General features: G+C 39.5%; 1 long non-coding RNA gene across 1 annotated transcript in view; it reads left to right on the forward strand.

Annotated features, from left to right (window-relative positions):
* The first annotated feature begins 6,667 nt into the window (after positions 1–6,667).
* LOC121832627 (uncharacterized) overlaps positions 6,668–21,034 on the forward strand; it is a 53,499-nt gene continuing 39,132 nt past the window's right edge. The window contains exon 1 of the long non-coding RNA XR_006076251.2: positions 6,668–6,753. This is a non-coding gene — a long non-coding RNA (uncharacterized LOC121832627). The remainder of the gene's footprint in view (positions 6,754–21,034) is intronic.

Genomic DNA, 21,034 nt, shown 5'->3' on the forward strand with positions numbered 1-21,034 from the left:
GAAGCTGTGTTAGGAAAGCAAAGGAGCTTCAGATGAAAGAGACAGGTATTTATTTTTAATGGGGTCACCCTGTATCAGGTGAAAGTCTCTGCTTGTGGGTCAAATGCAAGCGTCACACCAAGTGGATGTCCCTGTGAGATGAGCAGGAGCAGAGCTGGCTCATGCTGCAGTTTCTTAGCCACCTGTCTTTGAAAGTATGCCCCGTGAAGCAGCTTCTAAGTTATCCCTGCTGACAACTGGTGTGTGAGATTACTAAGACTCAGACAAGTCGGTCATCTTTTTTTTCCTCCCCAATATAAATTCTGTGTGTTTGAGTGAGGGTTTAGACATTGATAACACTTAGCAACTCGAGCTTCTCTTAGCTTACCATGGAGTAAGACCTTGGAAAACACTGGTCATCTTGCCTTTCTGAATAGTATTGAAGCAGTTTATGTGACTAAAATCTGTTCTATTGGGCAGTTTGAATGTTGGGGATAGATAATCTTCCTTAAACATTTTGCCTTTGATACATTGGAAATATTAGTAAAATAAAAAAAATACTATCGCCTTTCTAATTCTTATGGACAACCCAAGCAACAGCAGTAAAACATATAATCTCTACTTAAGAAAAGTACAGATAGTTTGTACTACGAATTAAAACATGTATATTCCCCTCATTATTCTATTTTAAACATTCAAAATAATTAACAAATTATAAATGATTCAGTGACTATTGTATTTCACTATAATTCTTTTACTAACTAGTTGGATAAAATATGCCTAAGCTTTATATCACATAAGTTGGTTTTGATGGCCTGTGTGTGAAATCCCAGAACTCAGGAGGTTGAAACAAGAGGATTGTGAGCTGGACACATGGCCATTATGAATTCTAGACAATCCTGAGTCCCATTATAAGACCATATCTACAGAACAAAAAATAATTACATCATATAAATAAATTTATGTGGTAAATTATAGCTTTCCCACATCTATTTTAGATTTATGATTCTTTGTGAGGCCAGAGGTTTACTATGTTACCTGCAGTGGTTTGAATATGAAGAGCTTTTCCCAAAGATCCATGGTTTGAAGGCATAGTCCACAGTGTAATGGTCAGAGGTAGGGAAGATATTAGATCATGAGAGCACTGACCTAATCAATGAACTAATGTATTGATGGATTCATTACTGAATGGAGGATTAGGAGCTAGAGGAAACTTGACTGGAGAAAGTGCTTGAGGGCTTGTCTTTGAAGATGTCTTTTCTAAGCCTCCATATGTGGAGGTTTGAGGTGAATATCAAGAGTCTGAGGCAAGGTCTGTCCCAGAGTTCACGTATTTCACTAAACTGGCTGGCCTGCAAGCTCTGGAGGATCTGTCTGTCTGTCTGTCTGTCTGTCTGTCTGTCATCTTCATCTTCTGAAGCACTGAAGGCACAGATACATGGTGCTGCCTTGTTGATTTGTTGTTGTTGTTTTATGTGGATACTGAGGACCCCAAACTCAAGTCCTCATGATTGTAAAACAGCTGTTTCACTCAGAGAGTTATTTTCACCACTCCTATTTTTCATTTTTAAGATCCTTCTAGTTCCTTAATTATTTTATCTTATGCATCTTAAAATTCACTATTGTATGTATAGCTCCAAATTTGGAGGAAACATAAAATAATAAAAGATTAAAACACTTGTAATTCCCTTTTGGAGTCAAATTTTCTCACCCTCAATCTCAATAACGATTGATTACCTTTCTTATAAAGATGATGACAATGACCAGAGGATGCTGAATAAATGGAAGCATGCAGATTGCATCAAAATTGTGCATACCTCCTTTGCTTAGAATAATAGTGAAGCATACATGTAATAGTGTGTGAGTGCCAACAGTGCCTATCAATAATGCCTGGATTGGTTGAGTATTGGGTGTTATCATTCTCTTTGCATGTACATAATTTAAATCTGTTTATTAAAAAGCACTAAAATAGCTATTGCTCTTCATGGCAAATTTTGATGAATAGTGTGAATGAAATTTCTATTATTTCCCAGAGAAATCCAGTGTCGGGAAGCTGAAGGTGCATGGGGAAAGGGGTGAGAAGACCGGAAGGTAAGAAAACACAGAGCTTCTCAACCAAAGGAAATGTTCTTTTCAACAGAGCTGCAGTGCGAATTTGCTGTTTTCAGTTTTCTAGGCTTGCGGCTCAATATAATCCCAGTCACGGCGATGAGAGCAGAGCACAGGGAGAAGTAGACAGAATGTACGTGATCCAAACAGGAACTGCTATGGAATGCAGTGGCACAGACCTTCTTCCTTCACCGGCCTTGGCTGTGCCCCAGGCTCTGCCAAGTCAGTACACGTACGACCTGTTTAGCACTAGAAGCCTGCTTGTGACAGGCTGGCTCCTTGAAACTTCCAACTCCTTAATTGGCTTGAAGGAAAACTTTGAGTAAGAGGTTTATTTGCTCATGCTGTACAAATATGCCTGGTGAATCTTTTAGGTGAAAAAATGAGTAATTTCTAGAGCTTTAAGACTAATAGAAGACCACATGCAGATGATTGGTTCATAAATATAACACATGGGAAGGCAGAAAAACATTTCCAGCAATGTATTTATGAATTGCATTCCTTGTACACATGTCTTACAGCATAAGGGCTTGTTCATTTGTGTAACAAACTCCTACCAGGATTTTTTTTTAAGCATTTATCTACTCTCTGTCTCTGTCTCTCTCTGTCTCTCTCTCTCTGTCTCTCTCTCTGTCTCTCTCTCTCTGTTTCTCTGTCTCTCTGTCTCTCTCTCTGTCTCTCTCTCTGTCTCTCTCTCTCTCTCTCTCTCTCTCTCTCTCTCTCTCTCTCTCTGTTTCTCCCCCCTCCCCCGTCCTGTGTGTGTATACACCTTGGTGCAAGTGTGGAGGTCAGAGACAGTAGATAGTTGCCTCTATCCACTGTGTGACTTACGTGATCAAATTCCCATTGTCAGTCACTGAACCATGTTCCTGCCCCTACCTCTTAAAAACATAAAAGCTGTTTACCCAGAAATGGAGAAAGAAACTTACCTGTACCTCTAATGGGTATGATCAATTTTACATGGTTCTTCTGACTTTACTTCCTTGATAATCTCTAAGGGTTGATGTAGACTTTTTAGGAGTGGTTAAAAAATTCGAAGTACTATGACCCCAAGATTGGAATGGTTTATTAATCTGGACTGTCTTCTTCAAACTCTATCTGTGATTCTCTGGTCTTCAGTTGGTATCCACTGTATTGGGAGGCACTAGAAACTCTGGACGATGGTGGCTAGCTTGTAGAAATGGATCACGATGGGCAGGCCTGTCTAGGTTAACCGGACCCTGCTCCCTGCTATCTGCTGTGATGGGAACAATGTCTGTGACATGTTCCTGCAGCCATTGGCAGAACTTCTCTGCACAATACACTGAAATCCCCTGCAAGCCCAGCCCAGGCAAAGGGAGTCTTTCCTCCCTTCCAGGCATTTTGTCATTGCAATGCGAAAGGAGCTAACACAAAAGTTAAACTTTTAAAACTTGACATCTTGTGCCTCCTGAAGGGATGCAGTGAAATGGTGGCATACATACGATGCTCACGGATGTTAGGAACCAAACTACAAGACCGTGTTACAGCTTTATTGCTCTGCTTACAAGGCTTGGGAAGACACGAACAATGGAAAGAGTATTTGCTGTGGTTTGGGGATGAAAAGATCAATACTTCCTTAAAAGCAAAGCATGGGTTTCTTGTTGATGCATCTCTCCATGAAAATCAATAAATTTTGTTCTTGATATTTCTTAAGGAAGTAATGTGAAACTCATACATTGATTCACATTATTACTGTTTAAAAAATTAGTTTTATTTTAAAATAGTATTAGGTGACCCCCACTTGACAAATGAGGAAACTAAGGACTGTAGATGGGAAGGTCATTCAAGCAAGTCAGTGATGGAGCCAGGACTCCATCTAGGTCAGCTGAAGTCAAACTCCATGACGTTAGCTCTGCTCTGCAATTTCTTATCTTGTGTTTAACAAATTGCTCAATCTGCAATGGAGCTTTCCACCTTCAATGTTTGGATTTCACCTTGAATGAACAACCTGAAGCATACTTTTCCTTTCTTACACTTGGCACGTTGTCTCTCCTCTCCAGGTTGGACGCTGATGAAATCGCCCAGCTTCACTTTAATTGGCATTGGCAACATGTGGTCCCTGATAAAAAGCATATTTTTTCCCGAGATTGCAGTCATCAGTTGGGCTTATTTTTTTTTTCTTTTTGGCCCCTCCATCGAGCTGAACTTCTCTGGAAAAAGAAACAGCAGCTTGTGGGTTACTAAGTGCCAGGGAGCTGAACTTGAGGGGAGGGGATTTAAAAATACATTCGAAAAGCCTGTGAATGCATGTGTATGCATGCGTAGACTGGCATCCATCACCCAACCCACCTATGGTACATATGCCGAACTAGTCAGTGTATGCAAAACTCTCAAAGGCCATGATTTTGATCTGTAGCCTATTTATTCCAAACATAGCTAAATGGGGAGGACAAATATAGAAAGTGATGCTCCAGGGGCCCTACGGCCTATATAGAATTTAAACTCAAATGATTTGCAAAATCACTACTAAGACAGCTTGCTCATACTGTCAGCGTGCCAGCACCAGAAGCTTGTGGTGTATTTTTGTCTTGGCAGATGCACATTCTGTTATAAAGGTCTGTTCATCTGATGCCTTCCTTGTTTTCAGGTAATGCTCAGCATCTTCTTGCAGAGGGAGGCGTGTTGGCGAGCCCCCGGAGGGTCTCTAAGTCACAGGCAGGGACAGTGTGCACTCTGACCCTGATCAGAGGCCGGTGTCCTGGCTTGTCTCCCTAAAGAATTCATCTGTACTCCAGACAACTACAAGTCATGGATGTTCTCATTCCTTCCACTTTTCGAATTTCCAGGACTTTCAGAGCAGAGAGAAAATAAAGCCAATGTTAGATAATGCCAGAATGATTATATTGATTATATTTTGTGAAAAAAAAATCACCTCAGGTTTGAGGAAGATTTTTTTTTTTTTTAGATTAAAAAATATCGTGGTTTTCCAAACTGATTAGCATAGTTTTTCAGCCACTCTGAAGTGTTTGTTAGGCTTCGCATGCTGGTCTCCATATGCCTCTTTTCAATTACATGTGCTGCCACAAGTCTGGCTAAAGGAATGCTTCTTTAAAAACAGAAAGCAAACTGTTAGGCTTTGTACAGTGTAACTAGTTAGCGTGCGATGTCTCAAACTGCCCTGATTTTATCACCAAACTGCTAGATGTTCTGTTTGCAGAAATAGCCACTCCAATGTGCCTGAAAATGAGATGATACTCTATGGGAATTAAAGACATGCAGGGGAGCCAAAAAAAAGGCTTAAAATAACACGAGGTCAAGTGGAGATCGTTGCTGCTGTGGGGGCTGTCTGGGGAGGGCTTTCGTTTTTGAAGGAAGCAAAAGTAATAAGCAATGATTCTATCGAATGTTTCTGTTTGGTTGATTGGGAAATTTTCAAGTTATTTGAAAATTTAATTTCTCATCGCAACAACTTTGTAAAGCTAGTACTGTCATTTTGCACATTAGAAATCTGCAGCCGAAAGACACGATAGTTTCTGTGAGGGCCAGGAGGAGAGTGGTGTTATGTAGAACAAGTCAATGTGGTTCTAGGACTGCATCCCACCTTCCAGTTGCTTGGAGAAAGGAGTCAAGGAGACATTGTAGGTCCTTTGTTCATCTGTGCTTAAGTTGCCGAACATGGGGTAGTATTAACAGCCTGGAAATGCTCTCCAGTCACACCCTTGAGAGCACCTGTCATATAGCCAGTTCTCAGGAAGTGTTTGGAGAATGAATGAATGAATGAATGAATGAATGAATGAATGAATGAAATCTTACTTTCTTGGAAGTACCAGAAGTAAGCTAACTAGCGAGCAAAACAAGACACCGGTTGGACAAAGCAATCAGCACGTGAAGCCTCTAGTTGCCTTTTCATTTCTTCTTCTGCTACAGGAAGACACATCCTCCATGGCTCGGTTGCTAATCTGAGTCAAGTTGAGCTCAGGTGAGACCCGCGGACTCACAAGCAACTTGGTTTTATTTGGGATAAATAAGTAAATTCAGGCTGGGATTCAGTTTTCTGGGCATTAAATGTGGGTTATCATTTAGAAAGAAGTCTCTCTTGATTTGGATATTATAATATTCTCAAAATAATGAAGTCATGTTGTAACTTTTAAAAATTTATTCTCTCATATATTACACACCAACCACAGTTTGCCCTCTCTCTTTTCTTCCCAGCTCCCCACCCCCTCAACTTCTCTTCCCCCAGTCCACTCTCCCTTGTTTCAGAAAAGGGCAGGGGCAGGCCTCCCACAGATATCAACCAAACACGCCATATCAAGTTGCAATAAGACCAGGTACCTCCCCTCACATTAAGGTTGGAAAAAGCAAACCAGTAGGAGGGAAAGGGTCCCCAAAGCAGGCAGAGGAGTCATAGGCAGCCCCTGCTCCCACTGTTAGGAGTCCCACAAGAATTCCAAGCTACACAAGCCTAACATCTATGCAGAGGGCCTAAGTCAGACCCATGCATGCTTCCTGGTTGTCACTACAGTCTCTGTGAGCCCAGGTTAGTTGATCCTGTGGGTTTTCTTGTGACCCCTTGACCCCTCAGCCTCCTACAATCCTTCCTCCCTCTCTTCTGCAGGATTCTCCGAGCTGAGCCTGTTTGGCTATGGGTCCCCATCTGTCTCCATCAGTTGCTGGATGAAGCCTCTCTCAGATGACAATTGGGTGAGGCATTGATCTATGAGTATAGCAGAATATCGTTAAGAATCTTTTTATTGACTTTTTCCTGGTCATGTTTGGTTCTATCCTCGGTCTCTAGTTCCTGGCCCTCTAGGCAGTGTTAGGGGTGAGCTCCCTTTCATGGTATGGGTCTCAAGTTGGACCTGTCGGAGGTTATCAGTCCCATAATTTCAGCAACCCCCTTTACCCGAGCACATCTTGTAAGCAGGACAAATCGTAGGTCGAAGGTTTGTGGCTGGGTTGGTGTCTCAGTCTCTCCACTGGAAGTCTTGTATGGTTACAAAAGATGGCCGGTTTAGGCTCTGTAATCTCTCACCCCACCTTACTAGGAGTCTTAGCTAGGGTTACCCTTGTAGATTCCTAGGAGTTTCCATTGCACTAGATTTCTACCTCACCTCCAAACTCCCCCAAATTCCAGTAATCTGTCCTCCAATCTTCCTCCCACCTGACCCTTCCTCTTCCCTCCTGTTCCTCCCTCCCCCCATTGCAGTGCACCCATAATATCTGTTCTATTTCCTCTACCCAGGGAGGTTCATGTGCCCCCCTCCTTGTTACGATTATCAAATTATTACTGGAATGTATATTTTTTTTTAAATTTCCTTATGTGCATGGACAATGTTTTTGTCAGTGTTGTTAAAAGTACATGATATCACTGTGGATGAGAATCACTGGAAAGAAGCTGTGTCTGCAAAGACTGTTTGACTGATAGAACTGTGGTGATGTGGAGAGGTTGGAATGTTGCAGGTCCAGAGACTAAGTACCTTGTCTTGGGCTAGCTTTAGCTACTCCAATATCCATTCCTTGACCACCTCTGTGTCTGAAATAACATCTTGTGATGAATCTTTTAAGATCTTTAGAAACCTATTAATTTAGCAGACCCCAGCTTCCACCAACCTCAAAGGAAAGAATGCCACCAAATATCTTCTAAGGCCTATACAAAAATGTCCCCCCATCTTGGTGTTGTACTTCTGTGATGTATCCACCAGTGTGTTTTAAACTTATTGTAATTTATTACTTTCTTTGTTCTGTAAAACTATACAACTTATTGAAACTGCTTCCACATTGGAACATGGGATTCTGGGTAACCTAAACCTGTGCTGCTGGACCAGGGTCACTCAGATTTGGCTCTAGAATAAACTATCGCTTATTTCCTCTAAAGAAAAGAAGTACATTGCATCTAAGAGGAAAGGGTTATTTTTTTTAAAGTAATATAGAGAAGCTCCATAGAGAATATTAATAGGTGTTGGCTTCAAGCCTGTTAAGGACATATATTGCAAAGGACCCATAAGAGGAAATACACAAAGATTATGAACTTTCCACATACACACACAACGAAACGGCCATCATCTAGTTAACTTGCCTTCCTTTTATAAAGTATTGTGTTTCAGGAGATGTGGCTATTCAAATAATGATAAAATAAAATGTATTTTTGAATAAAGTAAGGGAAAATGTTGATTATTCGGTGAAAGTAAGCAATACAGAGAACAACGAAGTTTCTGGTAAATGCATTCTTGATAAGGATGTATTTGCATGAGTCTCTACTTAGCTAATGAAGTTTAGATCCAGAATAATATAAAATACCCAGGTCCCCCATCTTCAGAAAATATGGGAAGCAACTGAAGATCATTTTATTCGTTTCTCGAAAAAGGGTTGTGAGTTAGAGGTATACCTGGTCACAGGAAACCCAGACACATGCAAAACCAGATTTACACATATGATAAATTATTTTAAGGGTACTCTGAACACCAACGGCCTCATCCATCAATGTGAAGCTGCTTCTACAAATGTGCGCACATTTCCTGAAAGGATTTATAATCCAGCCAATACGGTACATTTTGAATGTGTTACAGAAAGGACAGATTTACAGGAGACAATCTGCCTTCATGATGATTGCATATTGTGGCATTTCTAGTCCATATGGATCAGTAAGACTTGGATAGCAGGCATTTGACCTTCAAAATCATGCAAATGTGAAAGCAGACTTCTACTCTTACAGCTGGGAGCGTCAGGAAGACGATGTCAGTTTATTCTGGAGGAACTGATTGAAACACAATTTGACTACGGAACAGTCCTGAGATTTTATTACTTCTAGGCCCCTCCGCACAGAGAAGGATCTAGTTCTTTGCTCCTTTGGCTCACATTCCCTCTGGCTAACCTTCGCTCATTAGCATCCCAAACTCAGCTACTCATCCTTTATGAGAGAACTTGCTAACTCAAGACCACGGGCTAGCTCTGAACAAGACAAGAAACCTTTCTGTTCATGTCATAGTCAATCTCTGGGAATAAATTCGGATGGCCTTTGAAAAGGTCTGCGAGTGGCTTTCTGTCACAGGCCTCAGGAAGCTGTGCTTTCTCACTTCAGAACCTTGACGGTGCCAGATATCATCAGACTGTTTATCTAGCAATGTTAATTTTCTGGGTTTACAGTGTAACAATTCGCCAAGATTATTGGAACAGAATCCCAAGAAGTTATATTTGTTAATCGGCCAATCTTTTTTTTTTTTTTTTCATTTAAAAATTCAGTGCAAAATGGTATCGCTTTTCTAGAATGCTGACGAGACAGGGCTTGAATAAATGCATTTTTTTTTTTCAAAGCAAGGGAGATTTTTAAAAAATCCTAAGAGTGAGAGAAATGATTTCAAGAGTTTCCCTCTTTGGGACTTAGGACTTTGAGAATCCTGCAGTGAGAGACAGAGAAGGAAGTCACAGGCCGGTGACCACATCCTGCCAAGCTGAAGACAACAAGCAAACCCAACCATAAAAAAAAAAAAAAAAAAAAAAAAAAAAAAAAAAAAAAAAAAAAAAAAATGTCTGGGCAGACTCTGTTTCCATAGAGATGATGTGCAATGGGACTTTCCTTCCATCCTGGTACCTGCAACACTCTCTCTTCTGTGCCTCACAGAAAACAGGCTTTGAGCTTTTGGCTACACTTTGTGGAGAATTTGTTTGTTATTTTGCATAGTTTTTCTTCAAGACTATGTTTCTAGCAATTTGTTTTACCTTATTATTAACTCTGTTGATGATAAAGCATATTTTCCTTATAGTTCTTGAACAACAATTGCTTTAACTGTTTTTTTTTTTAACATAGAAATTGTCTGGCTTTAATCATCTAAAAATTTTGACAAATTTTATGGTTTAGTGCTTCAAATTGCTTATGGTTAAAATAAAGTTTTCTAGTTTCTTTTGTGGATGCGGGAAGCATTCAGCATTCTTACACTCATTAGTTCACAGTGTGCTAGGAGTCACTGTGACCTCTCCACACACTTCCAGTTATTCCACTTTCACAATGAAGTGGTTTCCTCTACTCCCCTTGTTACAGCTGAAACGAGGCCTAATGAAGTTTGACAACTCTGTGCACCATACAGGTCCTGTGTGGCCTTTATGGACCAGAGTGTGAACCCAACCTTTCCCAAGAGCCAGCAGCCTAGAGCATTTTGCTACAGAGACCACCATAATGCATAGCTGGATATTTGTTCTTATCATACATAGCTTTGGTCAACTGCTGTATTAATCAGAAATCCAAAATAGAAAATCTTTGTAAAATACAAATTTGCTCTGGTAGGGGGACAGAATGATGGTCAAGAGCTGTAACTGGGGATGTGAAAGATGGAGTTCCTGGGAGCTGTTCATGCTCTCATATAGTGTCTGTGACCCTCCTATCAACAGGCAACCGGCAGGCGTAGGCTTGAAACCTTTGCCCGCACTCATAATATATGACCTCATGATCAGTGTTTAGTATCATAGACTACAATCTTTTGCTTTTATTCATAAAATTTGATATGTAAAATCATAACTCAGATAAATGCATGAGCTCTTCATTGTATGTTCTCTGTGTGTGTGTGTGTGTGTGTGTGTGCGCGCGCGCGCGCGTGCGTGTGTTTTATAGGAATTGAAACCATGCCTAGAAACTTCACGGATAGTAAAGGAATACCGTTATGTAACTCAACACAGAAACTAAGAGGAATATTACTTGTGTTCCTGAAGAAGTAAAGTGATATTTAATTAATTAGTTGATCAATCGATCAATTGATTGATTGATTGGTTGGTTTTTACATCCCAGACACATCTCCCTCCTCTCATCCCAGACACTCCTTCCCACCCCCTCCTCTGTTCTCATTCCCCAATCCACTCTACATTTTCGTTCAGAAAAGGACAGGTCTCCCGTGGATATCAACAAAACATGGCATATCAAGTTGGCATAAGATTAAGCACCTGGCATATCAAGCTGGCATAAGATTAAGCGCCTCCCCATGTATTAAGGCTGGGCCAGGTGACTCAGTATGAGGAGTAAGGTCCCAAAAGCAGGTGAAGGAGTCAGTGACAGCCTCAGCTCCCAATGTTAGGAGTCCCACAAGAGGACCAAGATACACAACTATCATATATACACAGAATGCCTAAGTCAGTCCCATGCAGGCTCCCTGGCTGTCCGTCCAGTCTCTGTGAGCCCCTATGAGCCCAGGTTAGTTAATTCTGTGGGTTTCCTTGTGGTGTCCTGGACCCCTCTGGCTCCTACAATCTTTTCTCCCCCTCTTCTGAAGTATTCCCTGAGTTCTGCCTAATGTTTGGCTATGGGTCTGCATTTGTTTGTAAGGTGAGATTGTTATAAAGCCATAAAAAGAGAGGGTAACATATTTATTCTTATAGAAGTTTCCCTACTTAATAAAAAATTAAGTCATTTTTTCTTATACTGTGTTCTCTAAAGTGGTTTTGCATAGCACACTTATGTATTTCATATCCCACATGGAGTACATAGAACAGAGTTCTAAAGAATTTCTGAGTTTTAAATTTTTCCTTAGCAAAAGGACCAATTTGATTATCCAATACTAAATGGTTATTCTTGAAAGCATGCATACAAGAAGTATTATACAGATTGGGCAGGTTGTATTTATATATTTAGGAATATATATATATATATCACATATATCACAACAATTAATGGAAACAGAGTCTCTGAATTTAAAAGAAAGCAAGGAGGGATCCATAGGAGTATTTGGAGAGAGAAAAGAGAAAGGGGAAATGATGCAGCTGTATCATAATCTCAAAAAAAAAGAAATATTTTTTAAAAAACATAAAAATTTGCATACAACATTATATATGTAATTTCTCTATGTTTCTAGAATCTCCTGGAAGTCTTATAATATTGTATCTTGTTTGCTGGCCTTTCATGGTCATTTAAAGAGTTGAAAAGTAGGTAGCTATGAGCCAACCATGAACAGAGCAGTGTTTTTATGCGCCCCTGCCCTCAGCACTGGTAATTCATGGAAAATTCTATAAATAATATTCAGGCTTTTATTATTATTATTGTAATGCATCTAAAAGAACCTCTAAACAAAACACACTTGTTAATTAAAGTAGTCTCATGATTACTGAGAGGCCAAGATCTAGGAAAGGGAACATTTTGCTAGTGGTAAAATGTTCAGTCTGGTAAAATTTGTGTTATTCATTATCTTTACATTGGATATTTCTGAACGTTTCTTCTGTCCAAATGTTATTCTAGTTTAACATCCTTCAAAAACAGAGACCTACTAATGCACTTTGGATGGAAAGAAGAAAAAGCATAAAAATTAAATTGAAAATTTTATGGGATAAAACTAAGCCATTTTTCCTTTTTAACACAAAATTTGGTTTTAGGTTTATCTAAATGGTAAAATAATTAACTGAGTGATGTTCAATTTCTCTTAGGCATGATACATACTTATTCTCCACCCTACATTTCTGTACACTTGTGCTCTTATAAAACTACGGTCTTCTAGAAGATGGAGGGTAAGAAAAGGAAGGGAAAACATTCTCCCCAGTCCACTGTCCTGTAGTGTTTCTAGCAACAACTGTCTGTACCCATTGTGCTAGCTGAGACATGCATTCTATGCTTCCAGCAACTCCTAGTCAATCCTCATGGGCCTTCAGTTACACTTGATGGCTCTGGCTTCTGAGTCTTAGCAACACCTCCTCCTGGTCCAGCTCGCCTAGCTCTGGGGATGGTACTGAACCCTGTGCTGACCTCTTGTCCCCATTTCCTATCCAGCATTCACTCTTCTATAGTTCTGCAACTTTAAAAATTCAGTACTTGAACTTCAGAAGTCCATAGTGGTGTTTGTTTCCTGCTTGGACCCTGACACACATGAACTTGCTGACATGCTGTTTCCATTACAGACAAAACATGGAAACAGAAGAGGAATTCTGGAAAGCAAATAGATCTGAAATGTTAGAAAAGGTAAACGGTGGTATATGAATTGTCATTTAAGATGTAAAACCAACCTTTTAGAACAACCTGGAGACTCCCTGACACACATCAAAAAACATCTAAAATGATGTTTTTACTTTGTTACTCTTATTTGCCAAAGTATTTTCTTGTTATTGTTTGCATGTGAAATCCTCTAGTTGTTCTATATTGAAATACAGAGTCCCAGTCTAATTAAAAAGCATGAATTCTGGGAAGGAGTAAAACTAGTTTCAACTTTTGTGAGATAAATGGATCATAGCACAAGCACACATATCTTATAAATGTACCATTTCAACGAAAGAAAAATCTACTGATAAATAGATCTGTAGGTTTTTCTAACATTTTCTCTATAAGCTCCAATGGATAAGCAATAGCCTGGAACCAAAAAGCCTTTGAAACATCCTCCATCTGCCCCTTATGCTCAGTGACCTTGAGTGAGTCACCTGAAGCAGAGGTGATAGTCTTGAAGTAATAATGTAGTGTCTGAGACAGCAATCCAATCTGTACTGAAGCAGAGAGCAGAAATGTCAGGGCTAACAAAAGTTAAACAAAGAAAATGACACTTGACGTGTCCAATATATGAAGGCCTGTGAGCATTTTTTCTAACAAGGTTAATCAGCTAGAACTATTTATCTCTGTTTGTGTTGATGCATTTATATTTCTGTCATCTATTGCCATTAGCCACACCAGGACCCCTAAAACAAACCTTGAACATCTAGGTAATGGCCTTCTGAATAGGACCCAAGTAGCACAGGAAATAAGACTAGCAATCTAAACATGGGATCTAATGAAATGAAACATCTTCTTTGCAGCAGAGAAACTGTTAGTTGAGTAGAGATATGGCCTAAATACTGGGGAAAATATTGGCTGGAAATATCTTTTTGTCTACAATATACAAAGAATCCAAGTGACTAAACACCAAGAAAATAAACAACCCAATTAAAATCCAGGTGACAAAACTAAATAGAAAAATGCTTTAAAGAAGAAATACAAATGGTTACAAAACACTTTAGAAAGTGTTCACCATCCTTAGCCATTAGGGAAATGCAGATTAAAATCACTTTAGGATTCTCTCTCACCACAGTTAGAATTGCTGTCATCAAGAATGTCAATAATGATGAATGCTGGTGTGGATGTGGGGAAAGGGGTGCCATTAGACAATGTGGGGGAGAATGTAAACTAGTTCAACTGCTTTGAAAATCAGTCTGGAGGTTTCCTAAAAACTTATGAATAAAAGTACTACATGATCCATCTATCTATCCCTGGATAGGTGCTCAGAAGACTCTATACTCTACAATGGAGATACCTGTACATCTATGCTTATTGCTGCCCTCTTCAGAAAAGCTAGGAAATGGAGGTAGCCTAGATGCCTGATTAATGAGCAAAGAAGATGTGGTACTTGTCCACAATGAAATATCACCAGTATGAAGAAAAATGAAATTAAGACATTTACAGGGAAGCATGGACTTGGAGGAAAAGTAGACTAAATCAAGTGACCCAATGAGCCTCTCAAAGGACAAATGCCATTTGTTCTCTGTATATGAAGACCAAGTTTCTACTCTTTAGTATAATGTATGTAAACTGGAGTACTTGGGCAAACCAGAAAATGAGGAAGGGAATAGGGAGAGGATCCTTTAAGAGACAGGGGAGATAAGAATACAGGTAAGAGGAAGCTAAAGAGAAGGGTTATTGTGGGCAATATCCGTTTTAGGTAGAGGTGAGGGTGCTTGGGGCAGTGAAGATGTGTATGGGGGATGGAAGAAAATTAATTGGAATAAAAGGAGTATAAAGAAACTTTTTGGAAAGTAAGATATGGCCACCTGGGCAATAATGGCTTGACTACTGAGGAGTAATCAATTTCCCTCTGAGTGGATTCAAAACCCTCTCCATGATGGTGTGGGAGACCAATGCCTGAACTGTAAGCTTGCCAAACAATCGAGGCCTAGGGAAGTAGGTTGGAGGGGAAATGTATTTCTGATGATTAACTGACAGAGCAGCTAAAGCCTTGTAAGTACCTATGCTTACAAGGACAGACAAAAAGCAGCTCTCGCCTCACTCAAAGAAGCCTCCTCTCCTCTCCTTGTCATAAACAGTGTTGAAAGCAAAGAAACACAGCTTCTCAAGATGCAAAATAATAAGTGAGGATATGAACCCAGACCGGAGCAAGTCACTTACACCACCTCTCTAAGGCTCAGGGGACATTGTGGAAGAGGAGGCAGGAATTAGGAAAGAGCAGGAGATAGGGTGAAGGGCTATGAAACGCTGTTTTCTAGAAAGCATACAATTATTGCAAGCATTAACTCACGTCACAAGACTGGATCTATAACAGTCATTCAAGGACATGGAAGGCACTCACGGGGCCCTATCCTTTACCTATAAACTGTTGGCTACTGCTCATTTTGGTAGAGAAGGAATTACTATTTTTAGTTGTGTGCCTTCTGCTGAGACCACCAGGATCCAATGTATAACTATAAACCATGGACATGCAGATGGCCCAGGTTAACCTTGGTGAATCACAAAACAAAATGAAAAGACATGAATGTAAGAAAGACTAGTGGGGGGAGGAAGAAGTTGAGCAAAAATGATAGGAAGGTGGGAAGTGAGAGTAGTCAGTATTCAAAGCATACAGTTGTAAGAAAAAGTTATTCAACTTTAAAACAATCACTTAGTTTTCACTGAATTGAATTGGATTTCCCATCATTTTCCTTTTGCAGCGAATGCTAAGCTTATTAACACACAAAGCTCTCTGATGCTTATTTAAAGTATTTGCAAACATGTAGTTAGGCTTGATTAAAACAGCTGTCTACTTCTGTGTTTGATTACAGCATCAGCTGCCATCCCCAGCATCATAAGAAATTGCTTAAGATTTTATATTGGTTGGCAAGGGAGCTACCATTAACAAGCCCAACGTTGTTCTTAAGAAAGCTGAACATAACAATATTTGCTTTGGAGATACCATAGCCTGATCTGAGGATGCTCAGACTCCATTTCCATCAGCACAAGATAATATGAGGCTTAGTGCATATCGTACCTTTCTCTATCCCATGTCTATAGCACATGGTCTCTGTGGCGCTCTGTCCCACTAGACCCAGACAGCTTTTCAAATGTTTCTCAGCAAGCCTTCACCAATTGTTTGGAACTACCTGAGCTGTTCTTCAGACCAGGGAATGCAGTGTGAAATGCATCCTCAATATGAGGCTGTCTGTGGATTCTAGTGAATGATGTCCTTCTGAAATTATCACTATAGGTTATTTGACTTGCTATATCTGGAAGAGAATCCAGGGAGATTGGCAGGAGTGGCTGCCCATGGGAAAATTGAAAGGCGAGGCCACCAGAAGGACAACTGGCAAGTTTGTCTTTGTTTGACAGTGATGAGCTCCTGCTGGCAAAAGCCTTGCTCTTTGGATATGTCGTGTAAGTTAGAGCTGGAGAAAGGACAGTGTGGGAATCATTAGTGTTGGTGAGGAAAGTGGAGACTTGCTTTGGTATGATACAATCAAGCAGATGCCATCTCACCTGCATGTTCTAAGTTTTAGCATATCAAAGTCTGGGGGAGGTGGGGAGGGGAGATACTGTACTTCAAAATCACCCCATGGCTCCTTGATAAAGCTTTCGCAACAAATGACTGATTTGTAAAGTCAGCCAGTGAGTTCTTATTGAATATGTCCCACATATAACATTTTGCACGGTACTTTAGTTGCTTGTGTATGAAGTGGGAATAGCTATGCTTGACTAAATTTTCTTGCAAGATTCTTTGGAGGATTAAATGAGAAAAATGTTTAGAAAAGTATTATCTAGGATTCAAGTACTATTTTTATTGTACTCACATACCAAAGATAACTATTTTTTTTCCAAAAAAGAGGAAAATCTTCAATGATTTTTCTTCTTTAGTATGGAGATATGAGGAAAATAGAAAATAAACAAAGGATTGGACAAAATTGCCAAGAATAATCTCTGATTTTAGGACAGCCATGTGTAATTTTTTTTGAGAGAACCATAAATGATGATAAATGAGGAAATGACCACATATCAGAGAAGATAGTGAGATGTTTTTTCCTTTTCTTTGTCTGTCTCTGTGGTCTGATTTTCACTCCAGACCACATTTTCTAGGTCATCATAAACCAAGAGTTCATAAAAGCAGCAAGGCTGTGGTTTACTGGCTTCATCTTTTCACCTGCCACATCATGCTTTCAGACATTTTGTGACATGGCCTCCTCCAGCTTTGGTTCCTGAAAAGACCAGATTGTGAATATTCTGACTCCCATAATGTCCATTCTAACCCCCACATGACAGACATTCGTGGAGATTGCTAACTCTACACCAGTCTTCCCAACCACTCTGACAATACTTGGCTGGGCATCACCTCATAAAAGGCGTGTCAGAGTCCTCTCGGTCTCTATTTTATGCTCTACATCTTTTTACATTTTTTATCAGTCATAAGGCCAGTAATCCAAGCTAGGAGTATTTACAGTATCCCCATTTTGTCCCTATCTCCCTTCTTCAACCATCTTATGGTTACCGAAGAGTTCTATATCTCCGTCACCACAGACACATATGCTCCGAGTTCTATGCTGGTTGTCTCTTTCCTGAGGCTGGTAACTCCTCTTTGGACTTTTGTCAGAGCTATTGAACTGCTTATCCTAATAACTCATCTTAAAATTTTCCTGTTACAGTTTATCAGCCTGCCTGGGCCAGTATCAGTTCATTGAGATATCATCTTCTCAAGTAACTGTGATGCCTCACGTCCACCTTAGCTCTGCTAAAATTTGTTACAATGCTAAGTCCTGTATGAAATGAAGTGTCAACCCCTGGATGTATCTGTTCAAGTCCTGCTCAGTCTAATGAATGCCTGTCTTCCTGCCACACTCCTGGTCCCCTTTTACTCTGTGCTCAGATAACACAGAACTACTTCTCCCCCCCCAGACTTGTATTCTGTTTTGTGAATTTGTTCATAGTATTATGTTAACCTGGAATGAATTTCTTTTCTCTTGTATCAAAATCATGTACATACTTGAAGGTATGGGTACAAATATTCCCCGGGTTTCCTTTACATTTTTATAAATAGCTGAAAATGAATCACTTTTTTCTTGAAGTTTTCAATTAATTGTGCATTCTTTAGCTAAAAGACTGTGTTGTGCATGTATCATATACAATTGCTTTGTGCCATTCTCAATGCTTTGAGAGACATAAAGTCTAAGATAGTGGGTGTCATGTTGTGTTAATCTATGACATTTGTCCCTTCCCTAATTCCTGTCACTTATGTAATAGTGGACCATAAAATTTCTATTGAGTCAATTTTTTGTAGAAAAATACTTTGAAATGTCAATGCTTAAAATAACCAACACATGAAGAATGTGAATATGATTTTTTTGTATTATGTCCAAAGGAATTAATCAGTGAAGGAAGTGAGTTATTAGGAGGTTTAAAGGATATAAATCTGTGGCTCATTTCTGTTCTACATAAGTCAACCTATCTACATGAGAAAATTTATTAACTATGTATCTATACATTTTCAATCTAAATCTAAATGCAAATCAAGTAAACAGTTAAAATTACCTAATTCTCATAGGTAGTTGGGTAAGCAATAATATCATTAAATGGCAATGATTATTTTTGCTATGTTTTATTTATTAATTGATGGTATGCAGAATGAGTACACCAGGAGGCATGTGGTCAGAGGACGACAATCTTCAAGAATTGGAATCAGTTCTTTCCTTCCACTGTGTGGGTCCTGGGGTTTGAACTCAGCTTATTCGGCTTAGTGGTCAGTGCGTTTATCCACTATGCCAATTTTTTTATTCATTTTTTTGAAAGTGTTTTAATTTTTATTTTATGTGCATTAGTGTTTCGGCTGCAAGTATATAATGCACCATGTGTGTGCCAGTGCCCTTGGAGGTTAGAAGAAAGCATTCTCTGGAACCAGAGGTTGTGAGCTACTATGTGGGAAATGTGAACTGAATCCAGGTACTTTGCAAGAACAGCAAGTGTTCCTAACTGCTTCGCTATCTCTTAAGCTCTCTGATTATTGTTTATACATTTTCTTTTTATTATTTTTGTTATGTGTGTATGTGGAGGGGCAGCTATGTGAGTGCAAATTACTGCACAGGCCAGAATCTCCCTGAAGCTGGACTTAGATGTGGCCATAAGCTGCCTAGTGGGTGCTGAGAATTGAATTTGGGTTGTCTGGAAGAACATACATACTTTTAACTGCTAAGCCATTTATCCATCCCATTTGATTATTCTTTTTTTTTAAATTTTTATTTATACATTATATTTTATGAATGAGTGCATGAGTGCTCTGCATGTACACTTGCATGCCAGAAGAGGGCGCCATATCTCATCACAGATGGTTGTGAGCCACCATGTGATTGCTGGGAATTGAACTCAGGACCTCTGGAAGAGCAGCAAGTGCTTTTAACCTCTGAGCCATCTCTCCAGCCCCCGTTTGATTATTCTTAATGCCCAGCAAATATTTATATAAATAATTCTCTTAGATAAATTTCTTATGGTTTAAAGTTTTTGCTTTTGTTTTGTGTTTTGTTTTTTTCCCCTCTTCAGAGCAAGATCTGAACAATGCTCTGGCATATAAAGTGGAAAGAAGAGTTTAAAGGTTTCAATATAATTACTAAGAATATTCACTATCAAGAATATGTCAGCTCTACCTTCTGTGTTCAGCTGACCTGTAGTGGCCCACAGAGGCTTCCTAGTAAGGCCTTACTTAGGGTCAGAGAATCTGAGCCTGCTTTACCCAGCAGGGCTACATAATAGGATGATTTGGTCATGGGTGTGTTTACCAGGTGTTTTGAAGGGGCTACACTTGGCTGTACATTGTGCTTTGATTTTGTAAGGGGGAGGTCTTTTGCCTCACCCCTTTGCATTTTACAAAAAGCCCTTTGGAATAAACCTTGAGGCGATTAGGTATTGACCCAGGGCCCTCCTGAAGCTATCCTGTGTCTCTGTCTTTCTTATCGTTTCTATCTATCTATCATCTATCTATCTATCTATCTATCTATCATCTATCTATCATCTATCTATCTATCTATCTATCTATCTATCTATCTATCTATCTATCTATCTATCTATCTATCATTTCCTCATTCCTCTCTCCTCCCACCAAGAACCCTTTGACAGGTTGGAGGTGGACTCCAGCAGACTCCCACACTGATTAAGCATTTTCCAAAATAGTGAGCACCAATCATTTAGAACATATCTTGATATGCTCAAAATGTTGGTCAGTCCAAATTTAAACATGGAACATGCACATTTAACTAATTCATGTGTTTATACATGCATCTACTTGCACAAAGATATTAGACATGAAAGAAGAACCTAAAATTGTTTAAAAAGGAAGAAAACACTAAAGAAAACAGGTAGTCAAGTGAATTATAAAACACACTTGACCTCTAAACTCATTGGAGCTGTCTTTATTCAAACTGAGAATTTCCATGTTGTAAAACACTAGAAATCACTTACAAAATTTACCACTGATAATTATTCTTGGATGTCTTTAACTCAGGATCAAATACTGTATCTTACCAACTTAAAAATATGTATTTCTTGGTTAAAACATATATAAAAGAAACCATGTTTTTTTGTTTTTGTTTTTTCTTTTCTTTCTTTCTTATTTATTTATTTATTTATTTATTTTGCAAAGCAATTGAAATAAAGTGAAGTGATTATATTAGTATAAAAGGGCTGGAAACCAACTTTACCTATTCGTACTTTACACCGTGGTAAGCTTGTGCGGAATGCTAATGCTTTTATGAAACCCCTTTCTGCGTGGGCAACCGTGAGCGGGGCACGTTCCCTCTCCCTCTGGCGGGGGCTTCCTAAGTGTTCTAATCACTCGAGTACACTGCCGGGACAAACACGGCGGCCATAGCTGCGTCTGGAGATTCTGCATCTGCCTTCCTTAATCAACTTGCTTTCCTGAATATGAATTGCAATAATGAGTCAATTAACGTCCTCAAATGCCAATGAGATGCAAAAGAGATTGGTGGTGGTGGCGGCGGCAGTGTGTTTCGGGAGCTGTTCCAATGTCTGGAT

Source organism: Peromyscus maniculatus, chromosome 10 (assembly GCF_049852395.1).
Source record: "Peromyscus maniculatus bairdii isolate BWxNUB_F1_BW_parent chromosome 10, HU_Pman_BW_mat_3.1, whole genome shotgun sequence".
Taxonomy (NCBI): domain Eukaryota; kingdom Metazoa; phylum Chordata; class Mammalia; order Rodentia; family Cricetidae; genus Peromyscus; species Peromyscus maniculatus.